Here is a 15,483-nt window from a genome sequence, read left to right as displayed (position 1 = left end):
CATCATGTCCCAGGAAGACTTACCTTGGGTGCAGCTCGCCAGGTACTGGCTCGGTATTTTCATTAGACGTTTCGACCCGTCAACATGGTCCAATAACATGCCCCACTCCCCGAATGCCCCTCCCCACTACAAAGCTCTACAGTCCCTGGTATCTGAACTCGTAGAGGCATCCCCCTCTAAAAAGTGGGACCCCGGGTGCACTACGCGGTCTCTATACGACAGTCTTCTGAAGAAGGATGCTCACGTTCCAAGCGTCTGTCTTAACAAGCGTTCTGTTCCCTGGCCATTAACCTTCCAATCTGTTCAACACCCACTCCTGGAGAACAGACTGAAGGACACTGCATGGCTGGTTGCACACCACGCCCTCAAAACGAATGCCCTGCTTTGCTCGAACTGGGGTTACATTCGCTCGGGAACTTGTCCAAGGCAGAATTGTAAAGGCCACGAAACTGTAGAGCACGCCATGTGGTACTGCAGCGAAGTGCTGCTAACATGGACTTGGGTGGAGGGATTTCTCAGGAGGTGGGTCATGTCAGACTTCCGAATAAATAAACAGATGGTTATCTATGGCATCCTGCCACCCTCATGGAAAAAATGCAAGATAGATGCTATCACCTACACCCTGGCCGTCGCGAGGAAACGCATATGGTCCTCACGTTGTGAAGCACTCTTTGACAAGACCTTTTCGACTCATGTCGAGATGGTCCCATACATCAAGGAGTGCCTCCGCTCAAAAATAAAGCTTGACTTTGTACGTCTGAACGAAACAACGTTTATGTCTCTGTGGTGCTCAGTGCAGTGGGCGAGGGTCGACGGGGGAAAACTGCGACTACGCTTTTAATCCCCTGCTTCCCCCCTGTAGTCGTATCAGTCTGGTATGAACTGTCTGTCTTGTACGTTTCGTATGTCTTTTTTTATTTGGATGTGTCAAGTTGGCAGGAGTGGGTTGGTGGGAGCTCGGCGGACAAGTAACCTGTTGTGGGTAGCTTGACACATCCCTTTTTCTTTCCTTCTTCTCTTGTATGTTCTTTGAAATGATGTAAAAAAAAATGAAAACAGTGAAAAAACGTCTTGTCTCTCTTGTCTAGTTTTCTTTCTTTTTTGATTTTGTTATACCCCCATTAAAAACGGGCCTTTGGAAGGGGCTTTGGAAGGGCTGGGTTAAAAGGTCCGTCCATTGATCCATGGAAAAAAGCTGGCGTAAAGCCTTGCCTGGCGGCAAGGCAAAAACAGCATCAGCAAGATTTAAACAACACATTTAAGACAAAAACGACAAAACTATTTAACTTAAATCATTGTGTTGTTTTCATGACTGTTCTAACGTAATACATGCAGCCCTGCCGACTGTGCCTAAAAAGCTTTACCTTACATACCTTGTCTGCCGAGGGGCGAATTGGGAATCCAAAGTTATATTATTGTGTCATCAGTATAAACATTTAAGATATCATTTATAACAGAACAGCAGTTTTTTATGCTCCCTTCTTGACTTACGCAGGGCTTTTTGGATTTTTACTGTTAGCCGTTTAAATTAAAAGCATCAAATTTCTTTACATATGAACGTTGTCAATAAAATACCATATTGGCACCCAGTAAGCTTGAGCAAAAAGAAGTTAACCATGCAGGTCAACAATAAGAAGACCTTTAACAACCAACAAAATATGTTTTGATACTAAGCAGGAGATTAATTTAGCAGACTCATCTTGTAGCAGTAAAAATGTTTATCTTTCACAGATTCGACAAAGATGTGCTCCATCTTTTCCAGCTCATATCTATGCCGTGGATTTATCATCGCTGTTGCAGTGACGACCTTGATTACTGCAGGGGTTGTTGTAGGTCTTATTTTCACGGCAGCACCGGAGAATGAAGCAGATAATAACCTGGTTATTTTTTTCTTTGTTATGTACTTAAAAGTTAAGGTAACTTTTCATTGATATGTTGTCAGGCTTCTCCCTTTTTGTTCGGTGTTCCAAATAATAACAAGACTTTGAAGACTTTAAACTTTCATTAGAAATACTGAACTTTTTATTTATTTATTGCGTGTAACGTCCACATTGACATAGTCAATTCATGGTGCGGATTGCTTTCACTTGCTTCCATGTTTAATATGTGATATCATTTGATAACGTAATTTTTATATATTTACATAGGAAAATAATGTTTAATGTTAAATGTTAAATGTTACATAGATTGAAATTCATATTATGAAAAACAATGTAATCACAGACTGTTTTATTTGTTTTGGAAATGAACCTCTCTGCTGACTTATCTGTATGTGTACATATCCATCCAATTTACTTGCAGGCCCAAAAACATGAAAACGACGCCCTTTTTTCATAAGACACCCCTACTGTTCCCGAATGAAATTTCAGGGGACCCGTACCTATGCAATATATCTATGTATTTTCATATTTATATTAATTTCTGATCTTTGAGTTTTACTTTGTCTATGTTTTATATCTAGGAAGATAATTAACATATAAGGCCTTGTCATTTTTGCATTGCCGCGCCAGCGGCAATGCCTTATGCCAGCTTTCTTCCATGGTTGGATCAATGGACGGACCTTTTAACCCAGCCCTTCCAAAGCCCCTTCCAAAGGCCCTTCTTTCCTTGCCGAGTTTCATGGCTTAGTTAGACAATGGTACATTCCAGGCGAGTATTAAAACGCTCTTCTAGACGCATGTTACTGTATGTGGTCCAGCGTAATAAATCTACGCTTTAACTCACCATGTTTATATAAAGATATATCAAAAATTGCATCAGAAGGAACTTATTTTGTAATGAAAAATAATGCATATTCATTGTGGGTCAAAAAGTTTTACAAAACCTGTTTAATGTGCCAATAATTCATGTGACATAAATTATGATAATGAGGTAAATTTCCAATATCCCCTTTTGCTGCATTTCCTACTGAAGAAGCTAGGTGTCGCTCTCAGCAGTTCAGTCATAAAATACGCGGCAATGCACAGCTTTTCTTAAAAGATTTCTTGTTTTACTGACATCTGCAGAAACTATCGACTAAGTTATAATGATGATAGTTTCTAAAGTTTTTTTTTAAATATTGTTCTGTAGTTTTTAATCAGAAATGCATTCACATATTTTTGAGTCCAGCAGGCAGACGGTTATAATCTCACGACGGCGATTCCACATTCAAATATATCAACGACAGAGCCAACTGTGACTGAGGTGAAATCAGTTAACGCTGGTTGTTTCAACATTCTTAAACAAAAATATACGGGATTTCCTACTAATTCATAACTACCACTTTGTAGTGCCTTGGGCCTTTTTCTTTGGAAGTTGAAACATTGCAAATGAATTTTGCAAGACATGCGCAAGTGTATAAGCAGTAACTTTTGTCTCCTTTTTGTTTTTCATAAATTGCTTATGAAACATTAAGTGTTACCTAATTGTCACAAATATTTATCAATGCCTGTCTATCTGGTTATTAGATATAAACTAAATGCGTTTGATATATGATGATACTTTTAAATGGGTTAAGCAGCTAAATTTTAATGCAGTTGTAATGTATGGACTTCGTTGCTTTTGTTACTTAAAAAGGGTAACAAATATATGTCAGATGGCCAAAATTTTACGTGTCCTTGTAGATGGCAGTTCTTAATGTTTATATAGATTAATACGCTAAAATATGATGCAAAATAAACTTTTTTGAAACTTTCAACTGTATACCTATGGAGAAAGAAAAACGTTGCTTCCTTTTTATCACAGATTTGGTTACCTCCGACCAGCGTGCATTCTGAGGCTAATGCATCTACGGCAAATGAAGGTGGGCAACACTGCTTTGTCGTTAACGCTGAAATGCTTCGTGCATTCCTTTATAGCCTGGCCTTGTTTGGTCCTTTAACTGTGACCTTTAACTATGACAGTGTGAACACATTTTTACCTTCAACGCAGGTTTTTTTTGTTTTCGTGTTTTTGTGTGTACAAACAGCATAAACCAAGCCTTAGATGGATCCTGATAATATTTGGTAGATTTGAAAGGTTAGGAAAACGAAGGTCAAGTTCGATAATGCGCCGTCTAGAGACTTGCTAAGGTACTGCAGAGAACGTCCTTTTTTTACAGGTACTCATGTTCTAGATATGCTATGGTTCTGATGCTTGATTGGCAGATACCCCATGAGACAGAGGGTAAGTTAAGACCCACTAGCGACTTTTTTGGAACTCCGAAATATTAGAAATAACTTTAGACAAGAAGAAATCGATAACGTGCTGACGAATTATCATATTTTTGGTATGTAGATGGCCTAAGTGAGATATTATGTATGCAAACCAACAGCTGTTTTGCATGATTGATAATAAGTTTATAACTTAACTGCATTTTATGAAATTTCATTTAAACTTGTTACATATGTAACTGAGAAAGAGAGAATTGTCAACATATATCAATTATGCAAATGGCGATCTGAATTGGAAATATCTTAATCCCATAGTGGTAAATGATAGGATTTTTATTCTTACAATGTAGACATCTTAGCGAAGGTAGACCTTATTTGATGTAAATCGTGCAAACCTGATGTGATATTTGCTTAGATAATGAGGGAACACTAAAATGGCATTCTCTGCTACGATTTAGTAATGCTAATTATGCACATAATTGTCTTATTTGCATAATCAAATTGAAAATGAAAAATAAAACACTAAAGTCGAAAAGATTTAAACAATTTCGTGAAGTATGAGATCTTGGAACTCTAGTTTCATTTTAGTTTAGCACACAAAGCTTGAACTGCTCAATTTGTTTTGTAAAGTCATGATAGATAAAATGTGTTCTTGACCGACAATTTAAATGTATGTAGCGCCATTTCAAACTCATCGATGTTGCTTTTGACAGCAGAAGTGTTATATCCTATATAAAAACGTAAAATGATAATGTATTCCTTGAGTTCGGCGGTTTTAGGCAACGGAATCGCAGAAATGACATACTGTACTCCATGCGAGAGTATTTTGGTTCTACTGAATATTACTGTATCCCTAGGCAGCAGTAACATGTACAGCATCATCCCAATGAGTACCAACCAGATAAATTATAACATAATATGTATAAAGTGTAACATATTATGGTTACATACCCGGCTTATGTTGTCTCATTTACAATGACGCTTAAATATGCAATTTTAATGGGCGAAAATCCAATAAAGAAACATTTCTGCCGGAGGTGTTTTAGTTTTTATTGCCAGGGCACGTATTCAGCAATCAATGAAAAAAAAATGTCTCCCAAAATCCGACTGGTGAATCGATCTTTATATCATCTATAACTACATATAAGTACTATCAACAAAGATGGGCTATCCTTACGTGACAAACGTACACGTCCGATACTCGCTCGATTGCCGAAACCTTCCCACCCTATCCTGTCAGAAAAACACAACCTTTCATCTCAATTCCTTTCTATATGATATGGGGGAGATCGAGATTAAAGGCAACTTTCACATTTACATAAACACTCGATTTTGGAGCCCCATTTATATTTTGGAAGGGATTCTTTGTGAGTGCCCACTCGGAGTAATACAATAACAAGACCTTAAATTGCGAACAACGATTAGAGAAACATAAAGAACTATTGATTCAGCCGGCAAATCACTTTCGATTTTCATATGTTAATTTTTATGATAACAATAATAATGATAATACCATTTGATAAATAAAATACTTTTGCAATGTGTTTCTTCGGTACTTATTTAATTATAATATTAGCAATTTCTTTTCACCTGCGTTTGGTGAAAAATGGGCTTCCACATGTTGTTACAGCTGTGACGGGAAATGGATGCCAACCTGGATTCAAACTACTTCTCACGACCTGCATCCGGCTCGATTCCCGACGAACCAATTACTGGGGCGCCAGGGAGGCGTGTGAGAGGGAGGGGGCTACACTAGCCATGCCTAAAACACAAGAATTGGATCTCGCTTTGAGAAACCTTGTCCACACGAAAGGCAATAACCTTAGTTATACATTTGTCTCCATACCAATAAACAAATATATTTTTTTTCATTCAAACTAGAATGGTGTAATCAAGAAATTTCTTCAGTGCAACTAGAGAACAGAAGATTTACGATGCCTGAATCCAGCGTTGTTTAATTGGAGTATTTGGGATACATACAACCAGAGCCGTGATATTTATGTTGTTATTTTTTAATCTTTAACTATAATAAATCAGTTCATGATGTCTTACTGGGTAAATCATGGATATATAGCTGACAGGTAAAAAAAATCGTGTATACTTTGTATCTCTATCATTAGTGACTGGGCTTTACATGTGGTATAGAGAATCGTAAACAGAATTCATTAGGCAGATCTTGTTGCTCTAGAAGATGGCGATTTGTTATTTAATTTCTATATGGTTTTATGCATTTGCTTATGTAAAAAAATTGCATGTTGGAAACTTTATATGAGGAATCTATTACAACTAGATCACTTTGATTAAATACCAATGTAATAAATTGAATTATAAGTATAGCGATTTGAAATGCGCTAGGCAGAAAAGCATAGAATGCTGAATAATACTTGAAAACTGCAATGCTTGTGAAAAATATTTTCATGTGTTGACAATATCATGTTTATACTACTATCATATAACGTCAATTTTACGTTCTGGAAATAGCTGATGATCGCTTATTGCGCATAAGCCAACAACATATTTTTTTCCTTACAATAAATCTTTGGAATTTTGTTGTATGCCAAGTGCAAGTGATTTTGTTGCCCTGTATATTTACAAATGCCCATCATTTCTAATTAGATTATGATAAGTTTTTCGTGCTTATTATGCAAATAAATAGTTATGTACATATATTTATTATTTCCTGATAACATGTCAGGAGATGTCTAGGCACGTTGCTGAGTAAGTGTTATTACTGTAGAGAGGGGCATGCATTTCTTAAGGGCCCAAACCACTCGTTACAATCTTTTAGAATCAAAAGGTTCAAATCAATGTAAACTATGTTTATTTTATCTCTTCTTAATTTCAATATATATGATGAATAAGGCGACGTAAAAGTCCCTTTCAACGTGTAAGTAATTTTATAGTAGTCATGGGTTTAAATTTGTACACGATTCTCTATTCCTTGTTTGTTTTTTTGCAATGGTTTGGCATTATAATATATGGATAATTTAATATTATCAATAAAAGTTTCAAAGTAGTTTTCGTATGCATTTTTGGGTTTGATTTGTTGATTAGGCGTATAGCTACTTCAGAGGTGTCGTTTTATATTCAATTGATATCACAAAATCACTTGTGGTGTAAAGTAGATTATACTTGTTTGTACTTTATATCAAAGCCGTCTGTCTTTTGTTAGAACTACCGCACAGGCTCTAAAGTCGTCTACATCAATGACTAGATATCCATGCTGTAGATGACATGTTTTTAATAATTTCATTTGTATAGATTTCTCACCAGACATATTAGTTATTTTGGTGAAGAGTTCTTGTGGCCTAGTCTGGTTTCACTGTGCTGTTCCATCTGTTACTCGACGGACGATGAGCACACAGGAAGAAGACCCGCATCATGCGGCTTACAGTAGAGATATTAATAATGCAAAGTCATTTTTATCACAAAATGCACAAACATGTATCTTGGGGGGCTTCATTATCTTATCTAACTTTGTCACTCTATATGCTGAGGTGAGGGCAAAACAGGCGCTTGAGCACCTTTTTAGTTTGTTCCCACATTCGAGACAGCATTAACAATATTTTACAGGTATACAAATTTTTAATACAGCTCATCATAAACAAAAGTTCAGAGACATCATTATACCTCCATGAAATATTCAGGGATTTTTAGGTACTAGGTTCTCAATGTTCATGACATAGACTTTGATGTGGATGATCTATTTTGTTTATAATGATCTTCTTAGCAAAGTTTATATAAATTGCATGCATCGATATCATTCGTTTTGCAAACATATGTTTACAATATATCATTACTTATTCAAATGGATTCTGTATGTACATAACATATTCACCATAATGTAGATGTAGACTCTAATATCATAGGATTGGATGAAATTACGAAGAACACGAACGGTTCGGCGCAACAAGCTGAGAACAAAGGTGTACTTTATCGTTTGTGGGGTTTTTTTTTGGGGGGGGGGGGGGGCATCTAGATTTCTAGCGAGGTCAACGCCCATGATGTCTGAGGGCGAATTGGATTCAAAACTCATGTCTCGGTCGCCACCTTTTTTATTTGCAAACATACAGAAAATGCATCTTTCGGGCTCCTTTGGTCGGTACAAGATTGTAATATATACAAGGTTTTTGTTAATTAACAGTGATAACATTGAAGCACTTAAATTTTGGTCTACATTTTAAGATGGCAGCCTCAAACGTAAATTAAAAATATCCCTCAATATTGTTCGAGAACGGAGTAGTTATTTTGATCTATACAGCCTAAATAAAAATAAAAAAGAAAATCGTAAAAAGTAGTCTTTACAGATGCAAATACTTAAAGTAGGCCACTCAAAAGATTTTAATACGACACTCGTCTCGTCACACACAATAAACGTTTTTCTTTTATTCTCACAGCAACGTCCCACAAGCACTCACTGAACCAAGAAATATTGATGATGATAATGATAATTGAAGGTTTATTCAAACAATTCACGTATACAAGTCTCTGATGGCAGCCCTAAGGCTTCATAGACACGCACGTTTACATTTACAATTTAGTTAAAATCTGTTAAAACTCTTTGCAACATGTCATCATTAAACAATGAATCGGATCATAGTAAAACACCAACAACAACAAATGTACATTGATATATACATAAACTTCGTCGCCATGGCAAGTGTTTCCATGGCCAGACTTATTTCATTTTAGTACAAATAGAAATTGAATCAATCAGCGTTCTATTTACAAGTACATGATTGTATAGATTAAAGGTATAATAACTGACAAACCCGATTTTGGTCGAGAATATTGATGATACAATTTATACACATCTCTAGACAAAACTTTTGACTTGTAACAATTTCTTATATAATGGCTATAGTGGTCTATTGAAACTGACTCGTGAAGATCAAAAAAATTTAAAAGATATCCAATTGAAACTCCTTACAATTTTAAAAGTTGAATTATGTTAAATTAATACACATATAATTATATTGTGTCCTCGGTGATGTGATTTCAGCATCTCTATAGGCTCATATCTTGCATGATAGACTTTACATGTAAATTTCTAGGAAGAAGATTGGGATACATTGACACAAACGTTTTCATTGATATAGCACCTTTACTTTTGATGACCTTTGTAATGCTTCACTCAACACGGATATACAGGAATATGTAAGGTTAGACAAAGGGATAGTGCTTGAAGTATAATAGAAGGCTATTTTTAAGCGCTCTGAAACATATATAGCAAGAAAGCAAAGTATTTTGAATAAAATACTAAAAAAAAACTGTGTTATTTTGGGCCCATTACTTTTATTTTTTACATAACGCTAGTTAATGTCGGTCAATTTTAAGGGCAGAATTTTGACTCCCACATGTCCTATAATGGAAACAATTGTTTTGGAATCTTGTAACGGCAGTCTACAGGGCTATGTAATATGAGTACTATATTACAATGCAATTTTTCCTTCTGGGATTTTTAAAGGAAAAGTTCTCTCACCAAATTGTATAATTTTGGTTTTAGCGTCTTATTTAGATAAAATAATTTTTTTTTCATGGAACGCTTTCGCCCTGAAGATGGTTAAAGGTAGCGCTTAAAAAAAACTTTTGAATATAACAGTGTTGCAGAAGAGTCAATTTTACGAATTTGAAATTGAATGAATTGTATTTTTGGATCCATTGCTTTAAGACACATCGGTTCAAATGTGTAGGACTGTTTTGTTTGCTCGCAAACGGGACATTACTGATTTTCATATTATGCCAGAGGAGCTTGGCAGATAAACCTGTTTCTGTATCGACAGTTAGTATTGTTCCACATAGGATAGCCAGTGACGCGTGAAAAGTAGGACACGCAAAGCTGCCCTACTCCATTGACCCTTCTGTGGTTATCGGGCCGTCTTGGATTCCATCCCTAAAAAAACGACAAAAAACAACATCTTTATGTTAAACTGCGCCTTACTCAAAAATATTTGAACAAAAACACTTAATACTAATATTTTTCACCTAATATTCTGTTCTAATTCAACTGTCCAAGTCTCTTAAACTATATACAACAGCATGTTAAATAAAGGACGTCTGTTTTATATTTTGAGCCAGATCCAAGCTCTTACATGATATATATACCCTTTGTAACAGTTATGAAAAGGAAGGTCAGGTTCGGTTTGGTAACCGAAAAAAAAAGCTATCTTCCCAAAGGCATAAGAACACACTGCTTCTTCTTTCACACGTTGCATTTCAAAATTAGTCTACCTTCTTAACTTTTATGAATTGTTCATAATTCAGTCTCAGTTACAAAATAGCTTGCGATAACCACAACATGCAGAAACAAAAACTAATTTCATGAAGAAGGTGAATATTAAAAAAAATAGCAATTCTATGAGAAGATTGCGTCAACAGCGAAAAAGGAAACGTAATACTAAACGAATAGGTTATAATGTAATTTTGTATTTCGTGTGGTAGTGATTTGGAACAGATAAATAGGAAAGCAGCCTTGGACAAAGTCGTTATAACACACACACACACAAAATCTCCATTATTATAGTCTGTAGTGTAAAATATATTTTAATGGATTTAACGAAAACAACAAAAAACACCATCAGTGAATATATCAGCTGGTTCTGAACACGGATTTGTATATAGCTTCCAGAAATAAACTTTAGTAATAGGCCAGAAGTGCTTCAAAATTCTTATCATATACAATTGAAAAACACAAAAACATTATAAAATTTGCTTGTCAACACAACATTTTTTGTGAGCTGCGTTGCAGGCTCCACAAAGTCATGACACGTAAAGTGCAATTTAATGTATTTATTTGGTGAGAAGAATTGAGGGTGGGATGAATTATTATGGGCAGTCTGATGTTCAAAATTATCATAATAGTACATACATATTTAGTCTGTGCCTGCGATATTAAGCAATATCATTCTGGCCAACTTTGATTTCCGTGAATAAAAGTGTCCAGGTACTTAATTTTTGCCTGATAGTAAGATAATTTTTCTAACATCATTATTTTACCTTGTAGTTGCGCAAGACAAATCCGTCAACCCACTGCCACCGATATTTTGGACGCCTGAGCCCCTTCTTTTTTCTCAAGCCGATCCAATGACTGTGGTTTTGGCGTTCTGTTAGAACCAAGTTCCTCAGAGCGACGTCCAGTTCTTTTGTCTTAGGCATAGCCAGTGTTGCTCCCTCCGTTTCGCAGGTCAGTAAAGCCTCGTAATAGGGCAGCTCTTCCAAACCAAACCGTATGCATGTCGTTTCGATGAATCTGTAGCCAACCTGGCAACGGGACCTTGCAGCTGAAACTGATAAGCGAAAACAATATCTTACAGATCCGTGAACACCTTACGTTAAGACCCCCTAAAGATAAACAAGTATGTGTTTTTTGCATTCTTTCGTGTCATACATTGTCTGTGTGGGGATATACTTATTGTTAAACAAAATAACACCTCTTCTGGAATGGTGTGAATGAGTGTGTAAAAAAGCCATTTGTTAAAACATGTGAAGCACAACAATGTACGCTTGTACATTAACCACATGGAAGCTGTATTTTATTAGAATCCCACTAACTTTTGTTTTGACTAGTAACCAAACTTGAATTGTGTAAAAGCAACAGACGGGCACCTAATTCTCTCTAAGGTAAGGGATTTAGAGTTGATCTGTAAATCTTTTTAAAATTGTACTGTAAACCTTTTGTCTGTACCACACCTTTTCGGGTCGCTGACAGGTCTGGATTTTCAGTCTTCCACTGTGTTACTTCAACCGTAGGTACCGAATCCTGTCCAAAACAAAAGATAAAAAAACTAATTACTGGGGCTAAAGAAGTACCATCTCACATTTGTAAAATGGCATCTGCAAAAGTCAATCCAAAGTCAAGGAAGATTTTGTACAGTTCACGATACTCCGCGTGCTTGACTTTTTTTATTATTATAACCTTCTATATCTCTTTATACAAAAAAGCAACTTTTTTATTCGCACGCGCGCACGAGTTTTTGTGTTCCCCGAGGATATTTTGATAACCATAACCATTTAAGCGGCATAAGTGTCCTAAAATGTATATGCATATTTTATGATACTCTGTAAAAACATTTTCATGCTCTTTCTGCCCGCTTCACGTTGGTTATCCAGACATGCACAAAATTGGAGACCAAATACATTATAAGGTGATATTTAAAGCTTGGAAATACAGAGGCTTAGAGAAAAACTACTAAAAGTTTACTAAAAACAAATGCACAAATCTTTTTTCACACTAAGTAAAGTACTTACACTGCCTGATGTTCTTTTGAGTCCAGTGGTTTCAGTTTTCATATCTGTCGGTGTTGATGTTGTCATCAGGTCGCGTACATGGACCTGTGCAGATGAAGTAAATAGCCATAGGATAAGAGGAAATAGCACATTCTTTAGAAATATATGAGGCACTCCGTACCCTGCATGGTTTAGACATTACATGATTGGATCATTCCATGGATCCATGGCCTCTTGCGCATTGTACTGTTTTGTTTCTCTATCTTATTCAAGATATCTATTGTAACGATTGCCTCTGGTCGCCCCATGATGTCTATGAAGGGTTCAGGGCTCCCTTGGAAATCAGTCTGCTGACTGAAGGGACCGCCCTTTAAGATAAATGAATAAATAAATGAAGCCCTCAGGCAGGCTAAGGGATGTAGGATTCGGGCTAAAGACCGAACGGAAGAAGGTGGAGGAGGAGATCAATTCACTTCAAACATCGTGTCTGTTTGTTTGTTTGTTTGTTTGTTTTGTTTTATTTTACCAGGAGTAACATATTGCCTTTCCTACGTGCTTTTCAATTTGTCCTGGGGTGGGGTGGGGGTGGGGTAAAGTAAAAAGCCTGGGGAAAAAAACGACCGTAGATAACTTAACTGTATGAAGATATCAGTATCGCACTTGGTGAAGTACTTACACTGCCCGATGTTCCATTGATTGTAATGTCAGTTATATTATCTGGCGATGTTGATGCTGTCGTCAGCTCATATTGCTGGACCTGTTGATTGATTGATTGATCTTATAGGGTAGTCCCTTCAGTCTAGATGACTGATTTCCAAGGGAGCCCTGAACATGTTCGCACATGTTTACACGGCGGGGTTATAACGCCCCTTACGGGGTGACATACCCTTTCGCTGGTAAATCACCGTGTGGCTGATACGGTATAGAGGTTCGCCAGGCCTCCATCCGGGTGATTTGAAGTGAATCACCAACTCCAGACAGAAGGGTTTGTTCCATCTCACACCGCACCATCGCACGTGTGGGGGTTCTTTAACGTGCATGGAGTGTGACTCTCCCCATACACGGGACCTCCATTTAACGTCCTATCCGAGGGACGGCCCTAGCCGAAGCTAGGTACTCATTTTCACCTGAGTATAGTGAGGAAATTCGTGTAAAGTGCCTTTCCCAAGGGCACTTACACTGCCCGATGTTCCATTGATTGTAATGTCAGTTATATTATCTGGCGATGTTGATGCTGTCGTCAGCTCATATTGCTGGACCTGTGCAGGTTAGGTAGACGTAAACTAATGCTCTGCTTGTAAATAGCATAGTTTACAAATCATGGCGCATTGTTACACTACCAAAAATGCTTTTTCTTGTTATCTTTTTTTGCTACTTCACAGAAAATTTATCTTCCAGGAAGAAAACAAAACTGTATTTCTTTAGAGTTTAATCTGGTTAGAAAAAAAAAGAATTTCTAGAATTTTTTTCTTGCTTTATAATAAAAAATAAGAAGATTTTGCTTAACTGTCTAGAACCTTTTTTGTAGTTTCTCGTTTTGCTTTAATTTCATTCTACATTTTCTTCCTGCAAGAATATCTGTCTTCATACAAGGATTGTCCATGGGGTAAGCAAAATAAGAAAGAAATATTTTTGGTAGTGTAGGTAGCAACACTATGATTTAAAGGCCTAAGACTATGTTGCCCCTCAAAACGTTGTCAAAATACGTCGATTCGTACCACGGATTTTCTTGATTACCCTGTACACATGTACAATCAAAACTTTTTTTTTACTTAAGCTGCAGTGATGGTTATGGATTTCAATGTTTTTGTTATAAAAATCTTGAACATTTAAACCAAAATTATAAGATCTGCAGAAACATAAACACCACAAACATTTCTAAATTTACCTTTTTGTTAACCATTGTGTATATACGCATGTTGACTTTGTTTATTACTCTTGTTTAATGTTTATGTTGTTAACGAGAAGGCTTTTTGTAAGCTAACTGTACTTCTTGCCTGAAACTCATGTAATTTTTGGGAATAATTCAATAAATACATCATCATATAAAGCTGGGTTCTAATCATGGAATAACTTTCTGTTATGATTGATAAAATAATTCCATTGGAATGCAGTTTCAAATAAGTTGATAACAAAAAGTTTTACAAAGTAAAAGTAACAAAAGACATTCACCGTGAGATATATGACAGGAACAACAACACAGGCCATTATTATAGCAACTGCACAAACAACTCGGGTTATGGCTCGGAAAGGTGAACACCATGTCTCCAAAAGGATCCTCCTCAAATCTGAAAAGAATTATCAAAATTTAAGATAATAGGAGTCAAAACATCGTGAACCATATACGCAAACTAATAGCAATTAGATCAAGCAACTGAAGAATATCAGAAACGGTCAGACGGTTTCGTAAAGCATGAGCTTTTCTTAGTGCCCTGTCGAGGAGCTGGTGTTCTCTTTTTCGCAAGCTCCGAAGAGAACTCCACTTCCTGTCTATGTACACAACAACACGGGAATGGTAGTTGCCACCGTCAGCACACGGCTGGCATTTATTGCCCACGCCACGAATGTTACCAGCTTTTATACAAATATCAATACTAGGCTATATGTCATCAGTCAAGCAGCTGTGTTTGTACAGGGGCTTATTAATTGTTTAGAAAAAAAAACATTGTTTTGACTACTTCTAACTCTTTCATCCAGCTATCTTAGCAATCGTGTCTAAATATCATTAACATGTTATTTTGACATTAAAAAAACAAAAACACATAAGTGCAGTTCCTCGTCAAGTCATTGACGAAATTAGTAGCTTACACTTATGACTGTTCCTAGTGTTATTTATGAAAGCAATTCTGCCTAAGAGCGTGTATAATGCATTTTGTCATATTTGAGAATGAAATAAATGAATTACTTCGGTCTTCATCTTTTCGCAGCGCACCGGGCACGTAGAGAGGGTTGCTTCGCAAGCGAGAGGCGTCAACCTGGACGTTATTGGGATGTGAAGTGTCTCCCTCTTTATCGGCCTGTTGGTCATCACTTTCTTGGTCCCTACTTAGCTGTCCTGATATTTTGATGTCGTCACTGTCGATATAGTTGTATACGTTGGCTTTAGACTGATCGGCGCAGCCATCAT

General features: G+C 36.6%; 1 long non-coding RNA gene across 1 annotated transcript; it reads right to left on the bottom strand.

The window, feature by feature from the left end:
* Nucleotides 1-11,819: 11,819 nt before the first annotated feature.
* Nucleotides 11,820-13,114, bottom strand: LOC118405550. The gene is made up of 3 exons (XR_004829900.1): nucleotides 13,033-13,114; nucleotides 12,378-12,461; nucleotides 11,820-11,889 (listed from the first exon to the last, which is right to left on the bottom strand). It is a non-coding gene; the product is annotated as an uncharacterized LOC118405550 (long non-coding RNA).
* Nucleotides 13,115-15,483: the final 2,369 nt, after the last annotated feature.

The sequence above is a fragment of the Branchiostoma floridae genome, chromosome 18, assembly GCF_000003815.2.
Source record: "Branchiostoma floridae strain S238N-H82 chromosome 18, Bfl_VNyyK, whole genome shotgun sequence".
NCBI lineage: Eukaryota > Metazoa > Chordata > Leptocardii > Amphioxiformes > Branchiostomatidae > Branchiostoma > Branchiostoma floridae.
Note: the sequence above shows the minus strand (reverse complement) of the source record. Positions and strands in the feature narration are given on the sequence as shown.